This window comes from Empidonax traillii, unplaced genomic scaffold (assembly GCF_003031625.1).
Source record: "Empidonax traillii isolate 1590-97213 ecotype Southwest subspecies unplaced genomic scaffold, ASM303162v1 scaffold969:size425790, whole genome shotgun sequence".
Taxonomy (NCBI): domain Eukaryota; kingdom Metazoa; phylum Chordata; class Aves; order Passeriformes; family Tyrannidae; genus Empidonax; species Empidonax traillii.
In genome coordinates, this window is record NW_020956162.1 from 77,068 (window position 1) to 99,628 (window position 22,561).

General features: G+C 35.8%; 1 protein-coding gene across 1 annotated transcript in view; it reads left to right on the forward strand.

Moving 5' to 3' along the window:
- The first annotated feature begins 6,157 nt into the window (after positions 1-6,157).
- NKAIN2 (sodium/potassium transporting ATPase interacting 2) overlaps positions 6,158-22,561 on the forward strand; it is a 289,629-nt gene continuing 273,225 nt past the window's right edge. Inside the window, exon 1 of the mRNA XM_027903480.1 lies at positions 6,158-6,289. The gene's annotated coding sequence lies outside the window, so the exon portion shown is untranslated. The remainder of the gene's footprint in view (positions 6,290-22,561) is intronic.

The following is a 22,561-nucleotide window of genomic DNA, read 5'->3' on the forward strand; positions in this document are numbered from 1 at the left end:
TAGGTTTGGCTAGAATCTTTCTTATTTTCATATCATGAGTAATAATAACTGAAGTGTTATTTAGATAACAGCTCTGCTTCCCACTACTACATAAAAAAAAACCCCTACTGTAGAAAACTTGTATTTACCATTTTTTCATTATTGCAATGTTTAGTTAGGGAAGGCAGCAGCTGAGGCTTAGAATGCACTCTGTACCTGTGGAGAGCCCTGTTGTCCTTAGTAGGTCACAGCAGAAATCCACTTACACACAATACGATGCAGTAATGTGGTCCTACACAGGATTTTTAAAAACTATGATTACCTTCTTATCAAGTGTGGTGAAGACCTATTCCTTCTCTCAGCAGCATCAAATGGATTAAGGACAGGGGTTCAATATTATATATGTGATTCCTTTAAGGAACCAATGGACAAGGGAAAACTAATTCCTTCTTGATTTTAACTTGAATTACCTGTGCTTGAGCTAGTTTTTATTAGATGTGCTGAGAACACAATTGTGTCCACAGCTCTTCACAGAACTCCATTTTAGTTTTGCATTTCTTCTTACAAAAGAAAAATTATTTTTTTTCCCCCTGCTGTCTTGCAGCAAACAGCTGGACTCACATGCACACCTGCAGATGTGTATGTGTGTTTTGCAGAGATTTGACTTTCAAAATGTTAATCTGTTTTTCTGCTGGGTGACTGTGGAGAATATTTTGAGTAACTGGGCCCTCTATCTCAGGATACTATCTGAAATTTTGATGAAAAATTAAATTAACCTCTCTAAGGAATGGCCCAAATATATGCATTCTGTCTCAAAATGATGGAAGTGTTGGGGGAGAGTTAACTGGGGATATTGTATGTGATGCAGGCAGGCTTCAGCATTAGAAGTCTTTCAAAAGCCAAAGGCCAAAAGTACTTGTGTTTATATGGTTCTAACTTTCTATGCCATAGAACCAAGAGCTAAAAGTCACTAAAAAACTCAAAAACTAACTTACAAACATAAGCAAATTATTAGATGCTGTGAGTATCTGATACAGCACAGTTTTGCTGAGGGGACCTAATGAGTTAATAATAGAGCTTAATTTCTTTATCTCATTCTTAACCTGCACCATTCAATGATATAAACCACAGTTGTATGATTCTCCGACAGTGCAATTTAAGATAATACTCTTTTCTTCCTTTAGAGTGAACTGAGAGCCTGTTACCATCACTCAGCTGGTGAGTCCATCAGTTCAGTGGGAGCCTGCCCCAAGCCCTGGCACGCTGAGTGTCTCTGTGCAGTGTTTGCTGCCCAAGGGCCATGGATGGCTGGAGCTGTACAGACTCACTCGTGTCTGTACCCCTGTGTGAACTGTTTAGATTCTGTATCACTGTGAAGCAGTCGTGGTTGAGTTTTTTCTCAAGGAGCTTTCTGAGCAAAGACACTTAATCATTTTCCATTTTGGGGTATGTATTATAAATCATCTTTTGACTGGTTTCTCCTTTGTAGTTCCTGTCTGGAATTCCAGTCCAATCATATACTTAAAGAATCATCTCCAAATGGTTTTCATTTTCCTCTGGAAATTCAATTCCTAGATCCCTCAAGGTCAGTAACACTGTTAAGCTATTAACAACCAGCCTCTGACAAGAATTTGGAAATATTTTCGGCTATTCCGACTTGACAGTATATGAGTTGCTTTCATTTTGCATTTATTTTTAAAACAGTTAGGGGAAGTTTGGGGGAAAATAATGCATTAGTAAAATGGTTCCCTTTAAATAGGCTGTTCTATAATTGTATCAGTGAAAACATAAAATAATCTATGGTATTTATTTGGAAGCCTAAGAAGACAATGTTGTGGGTGTTTATTTTCTAACATTAGGAACTGACTGTCCGTAACCTTAAATTTTGGGTTCACTGCATTATTAAAATGGAGTTGAATTAAAACATATTTTTCTTTTCTAACCGTACTATACTTTTTCATCCAAAGAACCCATTTTTCCCCTTTCCCATTCTTATTTTAAACTCTTGTTTCCAAAAGAATCATGAAATCATGGAGTAGTTTGGGTTGGAAGAAACCTTAAAGATTATCTAGTTCCAACACCCCTATCAGGGTGGGACACCTTGCACTAGACCAGGTTGCTCAGAGCCTCATTCAACCCAGTCTTGAACATCTGTGGGGATGGGTGTTCCATGACCTCTCCGGACAACCTGTTGCAGTGCCTCACCACCCTCACAATAAAAAATTTCTTCCTACTATCTAACCTAAATCTACCTGCCTTCAGCTTAAGGCCACTTCCCCTTTTCCTTACACGCGCTATCAAAAAGCCCCTCTCTAGGCTTCTTGCAAGCCCTGTTTAGGTACGGGAAGGCTGCTGTAAGGTATCCCTGAAGTTTTCTCTTCTCAGGAGAGGTGCTCCAGCCCTCTGATCAACTTAGTGGCCCTCAACATCTTTCTTGTGCTGAGGACCACAGAGGTGGATGCAATATTCCAAGTGGGGTCTCACAAGAGCAAAGGGGAAGAATCACCACCCTCGACCTACCTGCTACTCATGCGTCCTTTGATGCAGCCCAGGATACAATTGGTTTTCTGGGCTGCAAGTGTGTATTGCCGGGTCATGTTGAGCTTCTTGTCCACAAACACTCCCAAGTCCATCTATCCAGGGCTGCTCTTACTCCATTCTCTGCCCAGCCTGTGTTTCTGCTTGGACCTTGCAGGTACAGGACCTTGCACTTGGCCCTGTTGAACTTTCCAAGGTTTGCAGAGACCCACCTCTCAAGCCTGTCAAGGTCCCTCTGGATACCATCCCTTCCCTCCAGTGTGTCAACCACACAGCTTGGTGTCATCAGCAAACTTGGTGACAGTGCAGGAAATCCCACTGTCTCTGTCAGTGATAGATACCAATACCAAGAGCCTGAGGAAGAAGAAGAAGAAGAAGAAGAAAGAAAACAGACAATTCTATATGACAATTCTCTATCTATTTCTTGACTTTAAAGATTAATATTTCTTTGTTAGCTCTTTGTTTTCTCTCTGTAATATCATTGAAACATCATTAAATATTTGAAGATGATTTGAAGAAAAAATGAAGGTTTTTTTAACTTCAAAAATTTTAAGTTTTTGAAGTAAAGGAATAAAAAGCTTTCAAAATCAGATCTATATTTTCTCTTGCTGTGTAAGGAAATCCCTTATAATTCTGACATCTATAGAAGAGGAGGAAGCTAGATAATACTATTTTTAATGACTTTTGGAACTACTTTGTCCTACTTTTCAATTTTCCCCTTTTATAAACACAGACCAAATGAGATATTTTTAAGTAACTCATATAGAAAGTCTGTATTATTTTTATGATTGTTTGTGGATTGATTTTATTTATTCTATTGGTTTTATTTTCTTCCCACCTTCACCTTTTCAGGAAGTAGGAATAAAGATTTAGTTCTGTCCTATATTTTCCCTTTGATAAATCCTCGATGCACCTTGCTGCAGTAGTCTGATCTTCTAAGGAAGAGCAGCTGTATTTCCACAGCATTTTAACTGTGGACAGCCTACCAGAAAGCTGCCATTTCACATATTCAGCAGTAGCACACACAACTGATTCTTTGGAGTGAAATGAGGAAATCTAATTGCAGACTTGTCTTCTTGCTCTGTACAGTCAGTAGGTACCCATTGCCTTGTGTGCTATGTTTTCTGATATATGACCATAGAATCTGAGGGAGTAGTTGCTCCGTACTAAAGAAATTACTAGTCAACAGAAGAAAAAAAAAAAAAAAAAAAAAAAAAAAAAAAAAAAAAAAAAAAAAAAAAAAAAAAAAAAAAAAAAAAAAGGCACATTGATAATTTGTAGAAATTAAAGATTCTTACAGAATATCCATTTATCCAATAGAGTCCCATAAACAAGTTTTGGTGGAACTGCATCTTTCACCAAGCAAAACAAAACAAAACAAAACAAAAGATGTTGACACATGATAGTGTAGTTTCCTTTTAACTTACAGGTTGTAGCAGGAATATGAGCTTTTCTACTTTTCATATAATTAACTAGCATGCTGCAATTTTCCTCTATAATTGGCATACTTAACTGTATGATCTCCTGCTGTTTTAATGATTTGCATCTTCTCATGTATTGTTTTTTTTCTTGCTGAATCTCTACTGTTATTACACTAGAAGCTTTTACAGTCTAGAATTTTTTTGCTACTGCTTTGCTATTCTCATTTCCTCTTTGTTTAGCTGATGAAAATAAGAGCTCTGTGCTCAGAGTGAGCATTTTCACTTTGTTACCTGTTTAACAACACTTATGGTGTAAGAGGTCTTTTGCTGATATGCTTAATAGACTTCACACTGACCTACATTATACTGCTTTATGCCACATGTTGACCTTTTTATATATACATAAATGACTATATCTGTAGTCAAGGAAATATTTCTTAATGATAAACTTAGAAGCACTGGCAGTCTGAGTTTTCATGAAGTTCCTTTTTTTTTCTTCATCACATTGTCACCATTAGACATGTCTTGGGATTCTGGAAACTCTTCTATGATGTTCCTCTGCTATGGAGAGTTGTCGGATAGCAAAAATCAGTTCATAAAGATTTTGGATGATGTAGGAACAGAATCTCTTTATGTCCATAAATGTGTAAAATAAAATGGTAGGTAAAATACTAAGTTTGGTTATAAGCGGGATGCATTGTGTGAAAGAGGTCTTTATTGTAGAAAGAAAGTCAATGTTTAACATGAAACCTGAATACTCAAATTCAAAATTACATGGCTGACAAACTTCCCCAGGATTATTTTGACAGTCTTTCTCCTAAAGTCCAACATATGCCAGTATTTGCGATATAATTAACAATCTTTACATTTTCAAAGCTGATGTAAATGTAGGCTGTCTTTTTAATGGAAAGTTTTCTTAATTTTGAAATGAAAGTGTTGGTGTGGTAGTGGACTGTGGCACGAAAATTGAAAGATTCTCCCATAACTATGTCGTTGCAAGAACAGTGGTGAACAGTAGTTAATTACTCATTTACTACTTGTTCTCAGAAGGTGATATTTTTAAAATGGAGTTGTAGAACATAAACTAATTTGTTTAATCCATGGTGTACCATAAACTCAGTAAACAGTCACCTGTCATTTAATGAAACTTAATCAAGAAACAACCTGCTCACTCTTTTTTTTTTAATGTGTAGTGTTTGCATTGTTGTTATTTTAATTATTATTGTTAATAATTATTGTTTTTCTCTTTTTTTTATTTTTACTATTCTTCACATTTTTATGAAGCTCATCACCATTCCAGTTAGTGAAATTGTTGGAATGGTATCAGACAAACTCCTAAGTCTTTCTAGCTAAATTTACTTTACCATTACATTGCCTTCTAATATTAACATGCCATTCTGCCTATGGGTGGGCTAGAGTGCTGTATTTTGACATAATCTCCATACATCAGTTAAGGGACATCTACTATTGGAATTCTGAAATTATTACTACTGATACAGTTAGAAAGGCAGTTTTTCTAGTATCTGATCTATCTGTTTGTAATGGTATTGCTTGAAAACAGTAATCATTAGCTCGAGATTGTCCCTTAATTCATTTTTTAAATTATTTATTTAGAGTCCTGTGGAACAGCTTATACTTCAGCTGATGTTTTTGACAGTAAACTAGAATCATTATCAGGAGAACCAGGTCAAAAAATTGTGTTCATTTGGTTACAGGTATAAGCCCACTGACAGAATAGCTGTGATACAGGGAAGAGGAAAAAATCCAAATGCAGGGTAAGGTGGAAGTAAAGAGACAAGACTAGGCTAAAGGATGGTGTTTTAACTGGAAACAATGTAACTGCAATGTCATAAGCCTGTCACTTATTTTCAGCACTGATACCTTAGAATATTATAGCATTTGCTGTTGTATATAACAAAGGGATTTGTTTCTCCTCCTGCAAACGTATCATCCTAGTGAACAGTATAGTATCTTGGTAGAATTGCCCATGAGAATGTTTTAGCTAACTGAATATAACTCAGTAAACAGTCATTGAGAAATGCAGCTGTCATTAAAACAAGAAGGTGAAACATTGCAAACTCATTTCATTTTATGGTTGACAAGTATTTTTTAACTCAGGGTAATTATCTTGGGTTTGGGAAGGGGAAATACCATCGTATTCATAGTTTTCTGTTTTTTTCTAACCTATTTATGGTTTTGCTTTTTAATCATAGGTTTCTGTGCTCGAGAGGCAGATATTTGACTTCCTTGGTTATCAGTGGGCACCCATCCTGGCAAATTTTATACACATTATTGTAGTCATACTTGGCTTATTTGGAACCATCCAGTATAGACCTCGTTACATAACAGGAGTAAGTATTGAATTTTGTTTGCTTATTCTGATGTGCATGTAAAAAACGAACAAACAAAACAGCACTCCAGACTGTATTGATTATAAAGCAAATATAAATCTTATCTTGGATTAATTTTCTTATGTTACATTTTATATTAACTTTCTATGCTTTTGGGAAACTTGCAATACAACTAGTAACTACCTACGAAAGCTGAAAGTCAATATGATCCTTAACTGCATGACAATACAAACTTTCAAGAAGTAGAGCCGGTTTAAGAATTTACAGCATCCTCACTACTAGAGTAAATGCTAACCATAACTTTCCTAGATACATTGGACCTCCCCAATAGAGCCATGATTTATTATAGTTACTCATTATTTTTATTAACCATTGTTGCTGGAGTGCCTACCTGTTATCTATATGCCTCCTAGGAGTTATAGTCCAACTTGAAAATAAAGTGTGATAGTATGGTAAGAAATAACGAACTGAGGTCTCCAATATGAAAGTAAGACTTTGGACCTTACTTAATTAATATTTTGAATCCATTTCTTTCCTTATTCCGCTACCCCTCATACAAAGACTCAGTATGGCTGTACTCTGGAACAAAGCAGTATTCATTTAATCCTCATTTCATTCTTTGAGTTTGGGGCGGGGGGGAAGGTTGCCATTTGTAGTTCTATAAAGAAAGAATGACAACAACTCTGAAAGCCATCATTCAGAACACCTTCTGTTAGAAATAGATTCGCGTAACAATATTACTGTCAAAATCAACTATTAATTCACTTAAAACTTGTATAAATTTCAGAGACAGGGGTTGAAAAGATTCTCCTATACACAACCACATTTTCATGTCAGATGAAAACCAAGGAATCTTAGAATGATAGAATGATTTGAGTTGAAACGAAGCTTAAAGATTGTCTGGTTCCAGCCCAGCAGGGACGCCTGCCACTAGACCAAGTTTCTCTAAGCCCCATCCAACCTGGTCTTCCAGGAATGAGGCATCCACCACTTCTTCGGGCAACATGTTCCAGGTTCTCACCAGACTACCCTAAAGAATTTTTCCTAATATCTAATCTAAACCTACTTTCAGTTTAAAGCCATTACCCCTTGTCTCTGATAACTCCACTGAATTTGCACCTGCTTCTGCAAAGTCTATTTCTTCTTAACTGTTCCCTTGTATATATCATCAGTTACTCAGAACATAGAAAGATTTCAGATGTATACTGTGCTACCATCTGTATTGCATTACTTTGATGCTGCAAAGTACATTAACATTTTTGTCTATCTGTGATTTCCTGTATGCAGAAAATGTGTGTCCACATGTGCAATATTTTTATGCATGTATAAAATTTAATATATTCAAAAAAAATTTCCATCAACATTGAAAAATAAATTGCAAGCCTTAAAGCAGTAAAGTTATGAGTTCAAAGGCAACAAGAAAGACAACAACCTATATGCCTGCAAGAGTGTAGCTATGAAGTGTGTGTAAATTCTCAGAGTTCAATAGATTCTGCAAGGGTCAATCTATCTTGAGTGACTCTATAGAACCCTTAATCCAGTCACATTAGTACCTCAAGTCCAGCTTGCTTCAACAAGGCTACAAAAATTTTCCTTTTTTTTTTACTGTACATGCTTCATAAAGGATATCACAAAAATATCTTCAAGTGAAAGTGAATTGTAGGTTAAAGAGAACAGAGAGATTTTAAGGTGAGATTTAAAGAAATGATTCAGTGGCTTAGGGAGAAGAGGACATAAGTTTTAGACAGATGGAAAGCTACAACTGAAAGTGTCTCCTTGAACTTTCAAGAGTCTCGAGAAAGTTTAGAAGTGGATGAGGGAAAAAGGTTACTGTATCTTCTCAGGCACTGGAATATAGTTCAAACTACATGAGGTTTAGAAGTTGTGGTGGACAAAGAGGACAGGAAATTAAAGTCTAATATCATGAAAATGGTTAATCTTAATATAGGTTCAGAAAGAACACATAGATTTTTGATTGTAAACCTAAGCCATTAGCCAGTAGATGAGCAATTGATGCAGGAGGTGAAACATCTGTTCTGAGGGTGGGAATAAGTGTCTTTTCAAAGATACCTTTTCAAAAGATAATAATTAGCCATTTTTTGGTGAAAACAATTATGACAAAAGGACTGCTTAACAGCACTAAGATGAAATGGAGAATGAGGATTACAGTAGGAACAAACCATTGGGCCCCTGAGTGTATAGCTGAGTTCAATCCATGTCTTTTTCAAGACTAGACATTGTCAATCGCTCAACAAATCTAGGGGGAGGTACTTAATGCCCTATATAAAAAGTAGCCCTGACTCTACCAAATCTGTTTTGGAGTATTTCAGTTGGATATTGTAATCACAAAAACATAGAATAAACCAGGTTGAAAAAGACCTCCAAGACAAAGTCCAACCCTTGATCTAACACCACTGTGGTTACTAGACCATGACACTCAGTGCAACATCCAATCTTATCTTAAAAACCTCCAGGGACACTGAATCCACCACCTCCCTGGGCAGCCCATTCCAATGTCTGATTACTCTCTCTGTAAAAAATTTCTTCCTAATATTCAACCTAAACCTCCCCTGGCACAGCTTAAGACCTTTTTAATTGGTAATTTATTAGCTTCCATTTTTAAAAAATATTTAAAATAGTATGTGAAATTGTGCAACAGTTCATCTGTCCTGTGTACATACCAGGATACTTTCAAACAACTGTAATCATGACATAGAAAATTGTGAAGCCAAGCCATGCTCTCTGAACTACCTTTCTGAATTTTAAAAACAATAAGACAACCTGCAAACAGTAAATTATTTGGCCAGCATTTTTGGTGAGAAAACATTTCAGAAGGCTGTTTTGCTAAATCTTGTTAAGAGAACTAATTTTCAGGTAAACAGATATTTGTAATGAAAGAAAAGGATGCTTATCACATTTTAATAAGTAAGTTCTTGGATTAATTCACCTTATTGACCTAATTCAATTTATTTTCCAGATAACTGTTTTATTTAAAATAAGAAAGTGTGTGTACTCAAGCTCAGTACAGGAATTGTTAAAAAATATACTTTCACAGAACCACAGAATGGGTCAAGTTGAAAGACACCACGGTGGGTTATGACCCAACCTCCCTGCTCAAGCAGGGTTATCCTTGAGCATGTTGCACAGGATTGCATCCAGACAGTTCTTGAATATCTCCAGTGAGGGAGACTCCACAACCTCTCTGGGCAATTTGTCCCAGTGTCCAATCACTCACACAGTAAAGAAGTTCTTCCTCATAATTTACTTCTGCTTTCTCTATAGCTGTTGGGAAAACACTTATATGTAAACCCATTTAATAATAAGGATGATGAAATTAAATGGAATGGTCACTGTACAGTTTCATCAGATTGCAAGACACCAAATTTTTCAAGAAGTCAGACCTGTTTCTAAACCTGCTCTCTCTTTTCTTAGGAAGCACTTTTTTATCCATTTTGAGACAGACCATTCAGTGTTTCAGCTTAATTGTACTTATGTGATGATTTACTGTGTTATGAATAAAATGTAGACATTTATTTATAGAAGGAGGCACACAGTCACACAAACTACTGTGCTTTACACAACCTTTTAGAGCAAATGATAATTTGGGAACATAAGCAATAATTTTCTGCATAATCATTTTGAGCTAATGCCCAATAATGTTATAAGTACAATTATGTAAACGACCTTGAACATTTTAGTAGCAGCACTGTCTGTTGGTTGTCACAGGAGACTCTGAACCAGGATACTGATTCTGTCTCAAAATGTTCCATTGACAAAATGTTTTGTTTGTTCAAGTTTATTCAAGCACACATAATGATATTCTTCAGTTTTTTCCTTCTTTTGGTGGTTTTCCATGGCCAATAATGAATGTGAATGTTTTTTCTGTAGCTCATAGAATTGTAGAACCATAGACTATGCTGAGTTGGAAGGGACCCCCAAGGGTCGTTGAGTCCAATTTCTGTTCCTGCAAAGGACACCCCAAGAATCACACCATGTGTCTGAGAGTGATGTCCAAATGCTTCTTGAACTCAGACAGGCTTGGTGCTGTGACCACTTCCCTGGGGAGCCTGTTCCAGTGCTCAGCCATCCTTTGTGTAAAAAACTCTTCATGATATCCAGCATAAACCTCTCGTGACTCAGTTTCAAGCCATTTCCTTGAGTCCTTTCCTGTTTGCTAATGATACACTCAATCCCCTCATCCAAATGTTCAGGTCAAACTTGGACAAAATAGTTCCTCAGTACTAACTCATTTTATTCTCAGGGCTGTTGATTAAAAATTATTCATGTAGAGAGTTTAAAAAGAAATCAGGCGAGTTTGTTGAAAGGTAATTATATCTGAGTCATACAGTGACTACAATATTAGCGGTCATGATGCCTCAGGAAATATCAAGAAAAAAAGTTTTTTATTAATCCTCATCTTGGGAAAAAATCATAGAATGATAGAATTATTAGGGTTGGAAAAGACCTAATATCATTGATTCCAACCATATACCTAACACTGAACCATCTTCTGCATCTCCTGTGGTGCGTCTCCTGAAGCACCACATCTATATGTTTTTTGAACGCTTCTAGGGATGAGGGATTAGAGCATTGTTCATAGTTTAAAATTCTCATAAACTCAAAAAGGAGACAAAGCAAAGGAGAAACAGCACACTCATATAGCTAGTTAGTAGAGATGGGTAACTAAAATAAACATCTCTGTGAGAGGTTGTGTCTGATGAAGTAAACTAAGAAATAAAATTGCTAAAAATATAATACAACATATGATTGTATAGAAGTAAGGAAAAGCTTTGAAGTTCTAAGTGAATGAACAAATGTATGAGGACAAAAAAAAAAGTAGAGACTAAAAATGGAAAACTTAAAAGACCAGTAGTAAACCTTGCAGAGCCATGTTTGGAACACTCTGCTAAAACTGCAAATCATAATATGCTAGAGAATCCACTTCGACTCTGAACCTCAAGTTTCATTCATGGTTTAATTTTTCTTATGCCTGATAAATTGATGCTAAATGGAAAACTGGTATTTTATGGTTTAATAAGTACTGAATAGGGACATTTTCTTGAAATGCTTTTCATGCTATGAATAGCAGCATGAATTCCCTATAACACTTTCCATGGTAAGTAGTTAGTGTTTTTAACATTCTTTTCATTACAGAATTTATACTAAGCATTTTGTTTGATGAATGCTTGCTGTTTGTCAAAGCACATCTTCTTAAAAAATGTCCTTTATTCTGGTCACCTTTACAGTAGTTCTCGCCACTGTTTTCTGAAATATCTCCATGTTCAAATATACGTGGAGCAAAAGCATGCTACTACAACTTTTTCTCTTAAAAATTCTTATAAAAGAGTACTGATACAATTTGGATGTCACAGAAGAGTAGAGTTTGTGATTCTTTTTATAGCCTGTCTTTTCACTGCTGATGCTACCTCCATAGAATGACCTTTGTAAACTTTGCTAACTGCTATTTTATTGGAGGGTTTTGCTCACTTCTGGCAGATGCTGTGAAAAATCAGTAGGGATATAAGTAGAAGACTGCCCTTTGGACTTTCAGCAACATATGTTGAAACGGATTTTGATTCACAGGGAGATATGCTGTTTAATAGAGTGCTTTTGTTGCTGTTGTGTTAAAAGATTAGATTTTAGTATGTTGCGGATTTAAATGTGGTTTCCTTTTTATTTAGAAGGATAGGCTCATCTGTTTACTTTAGTAACTGAATCTAGACTGCTTTAGGGTAGGGCTGGAAATGTGAAGGGAGTAGAATTTACTCAATAGCCGGATGGTCAGGAGTTTGAGTAATCCAAATTTTGAGTCTAATGCCTTACACACATACAGAACTTAATCAGAGAAAAGCTTAAGTATTCCAATGATCAAAACCCCAATTCTTTCTTTATGTTTATTACCAGTTGGTTTAGAGATTAAATAAAAGCTTAACAGATGGTCTTCTTTTTTACCTGATAATCAGTCCAGAAAGTTAGTCTAGGCTTTGATGACAATGGGCTTTTGACTTCTCCTTTTAGAAATATTTTGATAACTTGCAAGAGATCTCACTGGATTTCATATTCTTAAGCCCTGGGGATTCAGCTGAATGTTGGGCAAATATGTCTGAGAATCACTTCCAGTATAGTATTATACAGGGTGCATCTGTCTTGACTGTATGGAAGTAGATGAAAGAAGACATTCAACAGTAAATTTCTCTGCATTTTCTGCCCCTTTTTGGCTCTTGATTTTAATATTGTTTTACTATTTAGAATAAGTAATTTTTTTCTGATTGTCTGGGTAAAGTTTGACTACTTTCATCTACTCTCTTCACTGGGACATATTTAAGTGTGAGGCACTGAGGTACAAAGAATAATCTAAAGGAAATTACAAAAATGAAATTTCTTCTTAAAAAAGTGTAAAATATTCTTTCAAGATTAAAGAGTACCCAGACAGTTAGTCTGCCAGCTCTAAGAAAGCACAATAGAAAAAAAAAAAAAAACAAAACCCTGTTGATAAGAGAACTAACCAAGACATAAAAAGGAATCCCAGATAGGAGATCCTTAGTCTCTGACTGCCCTAAGTTTTGTGTAGGACATTACTTTCTCAGAAGTCCCCTACTGTCAGAAAACAATTCTAAAGATAAAAAGTGTACTAGCCATCTGGAGTTTTATTTTAGATAATTAAGGAGAAACTGCCAGACTCCAAGAGGCTTTTTAAATAGTAAAAATTTTAAAACAAAATAAACTCTTCTCACTTATTTGAGCAAGAAATCTATTAGGTTCTTAGAACCACTGATTCCTGAAAATTAATTTGATATGTTACAGAATTTACTTCAGTAAGAATTCTGCTTAGAGTTTTGTTTTCTTTCAGACTGAAACGGATTTTCATTAATTTTCAGAGATTTTTTTTTTTTAAGTTAAGTTTTCCATTATAAGAAGTCCATTTAAAGATACTTAGCTAATACTGTTTTTTAAAGTGATATATTTGTTGAGTATTAGAAGATGAAAGATTATAATTTCATGATATAATTAAATACAGCATTGATTTCCAGGAAATATTATGCAGAACCTGTTCAGTGCATGAAACTATCTGATATTTTTAATTTAAAACCTCAATTATTAGTCTCATAGCAGGTTTGACTGGTGTAGAATTCAGCTACATTCATCCTTTTCCAGTACTTTTATCCTCTTTCAGTGAATTGTATTCATATTTAAAAGCAACCATTCAAAATGACTCTCCCTCATCCATTCCACAGAAAAGGAAGATGATTTTCTGGGGACTGTACAGTTCCACGTAGAATTGCTATTAACATATAACAAATATCAAATTTTATTTTCATTCAAACCAGAGAGCTCACCCTGGAAAGGAGCCAAAACATGAAGTTCCTCTACATTTCACTTTCTCTTTCTTCATAATAAATCCTCTCGTTTGTCACCATAATGATGAGTGGGTTTTATTCAACAGTGGGTTTTGCGGTTTGTTTTTTTGGTGTTTTTTTTCTTTTTTCTTTTTATAAGAACTAATAGCTCTTTTTGTTAAAATGTCTAATTGGCACTTTTTCAGTTGAAATACTATAAAGAGCATGGAGAATGAATGACTTAGCTGATGAAGTCTTTAGACAGATACTTAAAGGAAGAGATTAGAGATAAAATCCATGAGGTTTGCTACTGCTACCTAAACTGCAGTGGAAAGCATTAAAATTCTCTCAAGCATCCAGGAGCTCTGGCCAGCTAGAGATAATTAAAATTCAAGCAAGGTAAAGTTTTCACTGCTCTGCGATGACCTCTGCAGTTCAGTGCTAAATGTTTCTCTTTATCTAGAGTAATCAGATTTCCTTGTATTTCCCATACTTGCTCCTATACTTGTTACTCTGGATTTTCCTATTGTTTATTTAGTATTTTTTTCTAGCTGGCATACATCAATTACTGCTGGCATATGCTTGTCCAAGAGGTTATAGACCTATCTTTTTATCTTGTACGCCATTAGAACATGCTTTCACAGTTATCTGTCCGCCTCGGAGCTTTTAAGATCTCCATCTGCCACACTATTGAGGTAGGAAAGTATTCCCCCTGCACTGCTCTACAACATGGGAACTGAAACACTAAAAGTCTGAGACATTTTCTCAGTATCAGAGAAAAGGCTGAGACAGATCAGCATGTGAACCCATTTTTCTCATTACAAGCCAGGTTTTATCCAGTGCATCCTGGAAACATAAAAATGCCTCAAATTCTCTAATAAAGTCTAGGAATAAAGACTTGAATCACAGCTACCTAATAGTGTGGACTGTAAGGGGGGAAAAAAAAAAAAAAAGAATGATTAAGCAATCTTTGGAAAGTATCTCTCTGTCCCAGCTGACAGCAAAGTCCTATAAAGCCACATGTTCCCTCCCCCCTGCTGGGATGGGGGAGACAACTGGAAGGGTAGAGGTGAGAAAACTCATGGGTTGAGGTAAAGACAATTAATAGATAAAATCTGCATGTGCAAACAAAGAAAAACAACAAATTCATTCACTGCTTCCTAAAGGCAGGCAGGAGCTCAGCCATCCTCAGGAAAGCAGAGCTCCATCATGCCTAACAGTTATTTGGGAAGACAAATGCCATCACTCGGAACATCCCCACTTTCCTCCCTCTATCTACCACTTTATATACTGAGCGTGATGTCATATGGCATGGAATATTCCTGTGATCAGTTGGGATCAGCTGTACTGGCTTGTGTACCCTCCCAGCTTCTTGTGTACACCCAGCCTCCTCACTGGTAGATTGTTGTGAGAAGCAGAAAAGGCCTTGACAGGGTCCAAACATTGTTCAGCAACAACAAAAACATCTTTAGATTATGAACACTGTTTTCAGCAACAACCCAAAACATAGCTCCATACCGCCTGCTGTGAAGAAAACAGCCAAAACCAGCAAGGGAAAAGTTTGCTGATGCCTGAAGCTTTCTTAGCGATAACTCAGTGGCGACTGTGATCCACAGTTGTGCTCCTTCCAATAAGAGATTAATTTATTTTAATTAACAGCTTATAGCACAATGAAATATACATTAGAAAAGAACAGGAAACATTGCCTCTAGTCCAGACTACCTGTCCAAATCTCACATTCCACTGCTGCCTCTCCTTTGCAACAGGCTACAGGTTCTGGGCTTGATCTGGAGTACTGTCATGGAACAACAGATGGACTTTTCTTTCTTTTCCAGCTGCTTCTGTACTTCTGTCTATGCCTCCCTCTATTCTCTTCACCTTGATTCAGCCACTAATCTCTGCATGTATATTTAAAATGGCATTGTACTGCATGTAGCTAAAATGAAGTTTTCCACTTTAAATTAAATGAAGTCTGCGCAGCGTTACTTACCAGTATTGTACTGAAACCAAGTTCATGTTTTGGCTGACTGATGAAGTTCACACAGTCTCATAATTCAAGTGAAGTAAACTTTAGTCATAGTTGTTTTATACTTTCACAAAGGATGACCTGACAGTACCTGGAGTCAATGCTTATATTTTTTTTTCCAAGAGTTTTTTTTTCTAGGAAATGTGGCTGATTTTTTTTTTTTTTTTGTGAGCTTCATTGTCACCCTGAGGTTATGCTTCAAGAATGGTGCATTGAGAATCACACAAAGCTACACTACTCTATTCATTTACAAATCTCCATTTCAAATTTTGAGAGATGATTTTCTTTAGTTATATTCCAAATGTGGCCTTTTTTTCCTTCTTAACAACGATCTGTGTAAAAATAATTTGTAAATCTTGTCACAAATCTCCATTTCAGAACTTCAAAGATGTTTTTCTTTTCCCATCTGTACTTACCTGTTAAAATGTTTTATGTTTCCGTTATGTGTTTCTACTCCTGAAACTCCACAAGAAACAGGGCACTATACTTTTTTCAAACTTTGCCTATTGCTGTGAGTACCATTACCAATAAAGATACAGTTTCTGAATTACACTGAATGGCAAGATAAACAATGAATACAGTTGTAAAATGCACTACTAAATATGTTCCAAAATTTCCACTGCTCCCTATTTCTATAATTTAGCTGTCAAGGGCACTATTTATTTGCTGTTTGTTCTATGGGTTATTATGTATATTAGGCATAGATGTTAATGCTACATACATTCATGTTGCTTAGATCATAGCGAAGCAGCATTTTACGTGCTGTGAACTCAGCAGGTATGATTTGAATTATAAATGCCTCTAAGGACAGAATTTTGCATATCAATGAATTTTACTTCTAAACAAGTCTAGTAAAGTAACACTGTAGTTTTACAAGTGAATGCTATGATTCCCTCCATACCAGTGGAGCTGAGCTACCAGTGGTGCTGCTGCTAAGTTTGGTTTCTAGCTGTATATTTCTTAGCTATTTCCATTCATAGTGTTTGTTAGATTCCTATTTATTTATTTATTATATTAAGCTCTGCAGCTGTTTTAATTGGTTTCAGTATCAACTTTGGGTGAATGAGACATAACCAGTTTTTGTTTTCATGCTTCTCTTATCAGCCACTTAGAGATTCTGTGCTGCTTTTACTCTGACACCAATGAATAGTTTTGCTTTTCTTTACTTTATGACTCATAAAAAAAGTTAGAATTTAGCTGGTGGATTTACTGTCCAACCAGAAAAATGAAGAACTCATTAAAAATAGTTACAAAAATTTTCAAGTTTATTAAGTCACCATCTTTTGGAAAAGCATAGATGTTGGTCCTGGGACAAAAATTTTTATTAAACAATAGCATTCTGTAATTCAACAGAATAACAGGCAAACCCAAAACCCAACATAAACAAACAAAAGTATAGCAGCCATGTGTTCTTTGTTAAATGTTTTGAATTGATGATGCATTTGAAAAGAAAATCATGAATTTTAAGTTGGCATCATTTAGTTTATAAGTTTGCTCTTAATCAGTTTGGTTTTTCTAGTCAAGATCTAAAGTAATCTTAAAAATTCTTCTATCATGACTTAAGACCAAAGAATTACTCATAGGCTGTGACACTAGCATTCCGCATATTTAATTATGTATCTACCTGAGGAGCAAAATTCTGTTTGAAATTTAGTGTTGAAACAAGTGTGTCACTGATTTTATTTATAAATTTGGGTTTACCTACCCATTACTTCTACTTTCTGTGAAACAAGAACTATTCTGTCTTTAACCTTGCTAAGATACATATTCATATATTTGAAATGTTTTCAATGATATAAATGATACAAAAGTTCTGGGTTATACACCTCTAACTGGGCTAGTTAAGCAAATTTTGGATTTCATCTTCACGCACTTGATTTTGTAAAAAAATAAGATCCAATTTCAGTCTTGAAAGACTTACCCTTGTAATAAGTTTAATTACTCCCAATATTAGTGGTTTTGCCTGCATGTCTTAGGTTGATTGACAGTGCTTTTTTCTCATAAAGATGTCATTGTTAAATTCACGGAAGTATAGACATGTGAATAAGCACCCTTTTGTGATACGTGTCTGTTTCTAAGATACTTTGCTGTTTCTGTGTGAGAAGGTTCTTTAACATGACTTTATTTACACTGACTTTTTAACATTCAATATTTAAATCCTAGCATAACTGATTCTAAAAATGGTCAGTTTTATTTATGGCCACAAAAAGTCTGAAAATGGGCACTGATCAACAGTCTGCATTTCAGCTCAGATGCAGATAAGACCACGAATAAACAACACATCATATATTTTTCCAGATATCTAAACCTGATATTTAGATTTATTGAGTATACTGCACAGGAATTAGATTTACCGCAGAAATTCAGGAATCAATATTTTAATTTAGTAGGTGCAATCTCTAATCAAAGTTCAAAAACGTATAATGTAAAAAAGAAAACCAAAATGGAAATAAAATCCAGCCCACTCTGAATTTACAGCAAGTTTCAGGAATTAAAAAAAATAATAAAAAAAAAGGAATCCACATGTTGTTGACTAAAAAGCCCTAGATGGGCTGACCTTGGAAAAGGCATACACTGTTCACAGCTGTAAATAAACAATTCCACTCTTGAGAATTTACTTATAAAAATGCAGTAGTATGCTACTTGTTAAAAAAAATTGTCAATATATGATTGTTAAACACATATATTTTTTTTTGTTTCTTAAGCCTGATGTGAAAAATAGTAAATAATGTAACTACAAATTATGGTGTTAAATGACTGTAATGTCTGACATACAGCCACTGACATCCTTTTAAAACTTCATGATAAAGTCTGTATGTTAGATGACATCAAACCCAGCATAATGATCATGAAATGAGGTAAAGAAGTTTTGATCCTTATGTGCACTCCATTTGCATTCCATTGCACAGAGTTTCTGTCACCAAAGTTACCCCAAAACTAAAATTTTCTTGTCTTGAATGTAAACAAAATAGAATCTGGACTTAATCACTCTGTATCAAATATTCTTGACCTTGTTTCTCTATAGAAAACTTTCATTTAGTAGTTACAAAACTTAATGAATGTTCTCTCCTCACCATTCACATAACTTGGGAGCCTGTATTAGATCTCGTGCTCCTTAATGTATGCTGTGTCTGGGCAATAATTAGATACACTGCTATCTGTGGTCTCCTGGACTTCGCTGTGGTGCAAATTATCTACTCAGTTCCTATTCTCAAAAGTGGAGTCTGCACAGTTCTGCTGCCTATGGACCCATGCTGTATTTAACCTTTCCATAAAAATTATCCTTCCGGAGTTCAGCTCTCTGAGCTTTTTGTATCTTCAGTTCTTCTACATTTCTTTTAATCCTCATATCAGCCTTCATGTCTCTGTTGGACTTTCTTACTAGGTAGACCCCGCAAAACAAGTTCCTAGACTAAAGGATAGCAGTTTCTTAACATCTTTCAGCACCTTCTGTCGCATTCTGGAAATTTAAGTATTCAGTCCTATAACTACAAGCAAAATGCCATTCTTTTTTTTATTTTTTTTTTTAGTGTTTTGTTTTGTTTTTTTTTTTGTTTGTTTTTAATTTTTGTTTTGATTTGTCTGCCTCCCTGGCATAATTACTACTTCCTAAGGCTAGCTTATTCCCTGCTAATTCGAGTCCTGTTTCGATAGGGTTGTGTACATGTTGAACTTGACTCCAGTATCTGAATATTGTCTTGTACATATATATTCCAGAAAAACCATTAGACTCTGTAAGTTTCACATTTATATAGTCCTCAGGTCATTAAAACTATGCTGATGAGATAAGCTGCAAAATATTGTCCTAGTGATGAGAGATCTGAAGTGCTTCTATCACAGACTCTGAGGGAGTTCAGGGTACATTAGAGAAGAGTATGTTGTACTGATAGTATTGAATTAAAAAGTGGTATGTTGGACTGATACTATTTTTGAATTAGTTGCTTAATAGTACATAACTATTTTCCTATTATTTGAATGGCAAAATGTTTCAGTATGTTTATTTGCTTTCGAAACACTTAAGTCAGATACCCCCAAGCATCTTTGACATCTAGCAGCTCTACAGGTTTAGCACAATCAATTTGGCCACTTGCTTTTGCTACCAGTAAGGTACATTTTCACAGAAACTGTTTTATTTACATTAAAGATTAGGATTTGCTCACATTGGTCTCTTTGTGAAATCCAAGTAGAGATAGAAGTGCTTCAAGATGCAGATGACTGCTATTTGAACCATGAGTTTAACCTATGATAAAAACAAAGTAACTCACACTCACTAGCATTTTTCATTTGGCTTGTTGCTATTGTTAGAAGTCTGATTTTATTACAATTTAAATTGGACACAGTAATATATTTATTTTGCAAATTAATTACTTTATACCAAGATAATTGAAATCTAGCTATGTGGGGAGGCTAGTAGGTAAAAGTAGAAAGTAGACTATTCAACTGAGATATGAGGGAATAAGATTTAAGGCTCTACAGGCTATGAATTGCTCCTATACTTCCTGGGCTGGTGCTATATTATTAAAGGCTATTTTCTTCATGACTTTTATTTAGTTATCTTTTTAAGTAATTGGGTTCTAGTATGTTGGAGATTTTTTTTGTCTCCAGTACAACTTAAAAAAAACCCTAAAATGTAAAATCTCATTTTGCCTTCTGAGAAAAGGTGGTTTTGGCATAGCTTTGGTGTTAAGTACCCTGTGGGGGATTTTATTCCGTTTTGAGGTCTTAGACTAGGTAACTATAACATTTGATGCTTCCCATTTAATTTAAATCTATCAAAGTGGTCACAGTCAGATCCTGCCATTACTTGAATGGGAGGATGGTTTCCATTTCTTTATAATGTAGCCTTTATCATGAGGGAGTACAAAAATCAGAGAAATGTAAGCCCTCTCCCTGTAGGGATTGACTCTCAATGAATAATCTATCATCTGTCTCTCCATCTTTTTTATGTTATCTATTTGAAGCTCCATGGTGAGCAGTGAACGCTGAATGTCAATGGCAGCTGCGTTAAGACAGACAGGAATATTCATTAATATGTTTTTGAGTAGTTTGCTGTTTCATTTCCCTGATACTTGGAACCATTTCTACTCACTTATTAAGAAACATTTACACTTAGAAATGTTTACTTGAGAACTTAAATATGTAAATTAGTGGTTTAGTAGAATACTATTTGTTTACATCAATCTTCAAAGGCCTAGTGCCCATTAAAACTAGTTAACTCATCAGCCTATCATAGACAAGGATTGCTATTTTCTTAGCAAACAACACATAAAGTAGTAATGCAATAGTATCATTGTATCATTGTTTTAATTTCTTTGGGCTAAATGAACGAATGTTTCCTTAAAACTGGGTGAATTCAGAAGGTCCTTCAATGCAACTTAGGAGAAAGAAATGGTTTCAGCCCTTTTTATTTTGTTGGGAGAATGACCTTAATTGCTCTATTTTGAAAATAAACAAAGTAACAAGGTACATTTCATGGGTTTTAGCAGGTAGGTACCACTTTAAACAGAGTTACGCAATTGGTTCACAGTGAACACTTCAAATGCCCAAATTCTTCTAGAACAGTCTGTGATGTGTTAGAGTCATGACTCCATACAGCTGCCTATTCACAGAAAATCAAAGAACACTAATTTTTAATGAATAAGTGACATTCCAATATTCTAATTAGATCTTTTGTTAGCATCGACGTTAACCTTTTTTACTCTCCCAAGCTTAACTGGAGAGAGAGATGAGACTGACAACTTTCTATAGGAAACATCTATGACACAAAACAGCCTGAAGAAGGAAAAAGGAGCATGAACATGTGAACTGCAACACCCAGAGAGCATCAGGTGCCATAAGGTCAGTATAGGACAGACATTATACAGACAATACAGTCGGAAGGTATCTCAGGAAATCTCTAATCCAACCTCTTACTCAAAGCATGGTCAAAACTGAATTTATATCAGGTTGCTCCAGTTGAAAAGTCTTGAAAATCTCCAAGGAATCACATTAATTGTTTTTGATCTTTTATAATGAAGTAAAAACTTTTCAAATTGTTTGAGGTGGTTGAAGTTTGCACCAACTCTTTTAAAAAGAGGGTTATTGCCATAGCTTGAAGGATGGGATTACGGCACAATGGGCGAAGATCTCAATAAGATCTGGATAAGGGGTTTGCTAAGAAGACCAGTGGCATCCTGGATTGTATTAAGAACATGGTCAGCAGGACGAGGGAAGTTATTGTTCCTGTGTACTCAACACTGGTGAGGGCACACCTCAAGTATTATGTCCAGTTCTGGGCCCCTCACTTCAAGGAAGACACTGGTGTTCTGAAACGAGTCCAGAGAAGGGCAATGAAACTGGTGAAGGGTGTGGAGTGCATGTCCTGTGAGGAGAGGAGGAACTGGGGTTGTTTAGGCTCAGGGGAGAGTTTATCACACTCTACAGCTATGTGAAAGGAGGTTGTAGCCAGGAAGATGCTGATCTCTTCTTCCAGGCAACTAGCAACAGGATGAAAGGACACAGCCTCAAACTGCATCAGGAGGAATTTCTTCACTGAAAGGGTTGTTAAACATTGGAATCGACTGGCCAGAGAGGTGCTGGAGTCACCATCCCTGAAGGTGTTCAAGAAACAACTAGTGCCATGGCATCATAGGTTTTCTTTTAAAACTCCTGAGAATTTTTCCCCTTTATCACTGTGAAAGAAAGCCCAGAGGGGGAGTGGGTTGGCTTACTGGTTTGCCCTGCCCTGAAGGGATAGCCAGGGACTGAGCCACATAAAAGGAGTAGCTGATAGCCCAAATACCAACTTAATTGCTTCAGTAGGCTCCAGGGAGGTAAGTTTTTCTGCCTTCTCTTTTTTTTTTTTTTTTTCTCGGGCTCAGGGAGTGGTGTGGGGAGAGAGTCCCCGAGTTCACTTTGGCTCTGGCCACC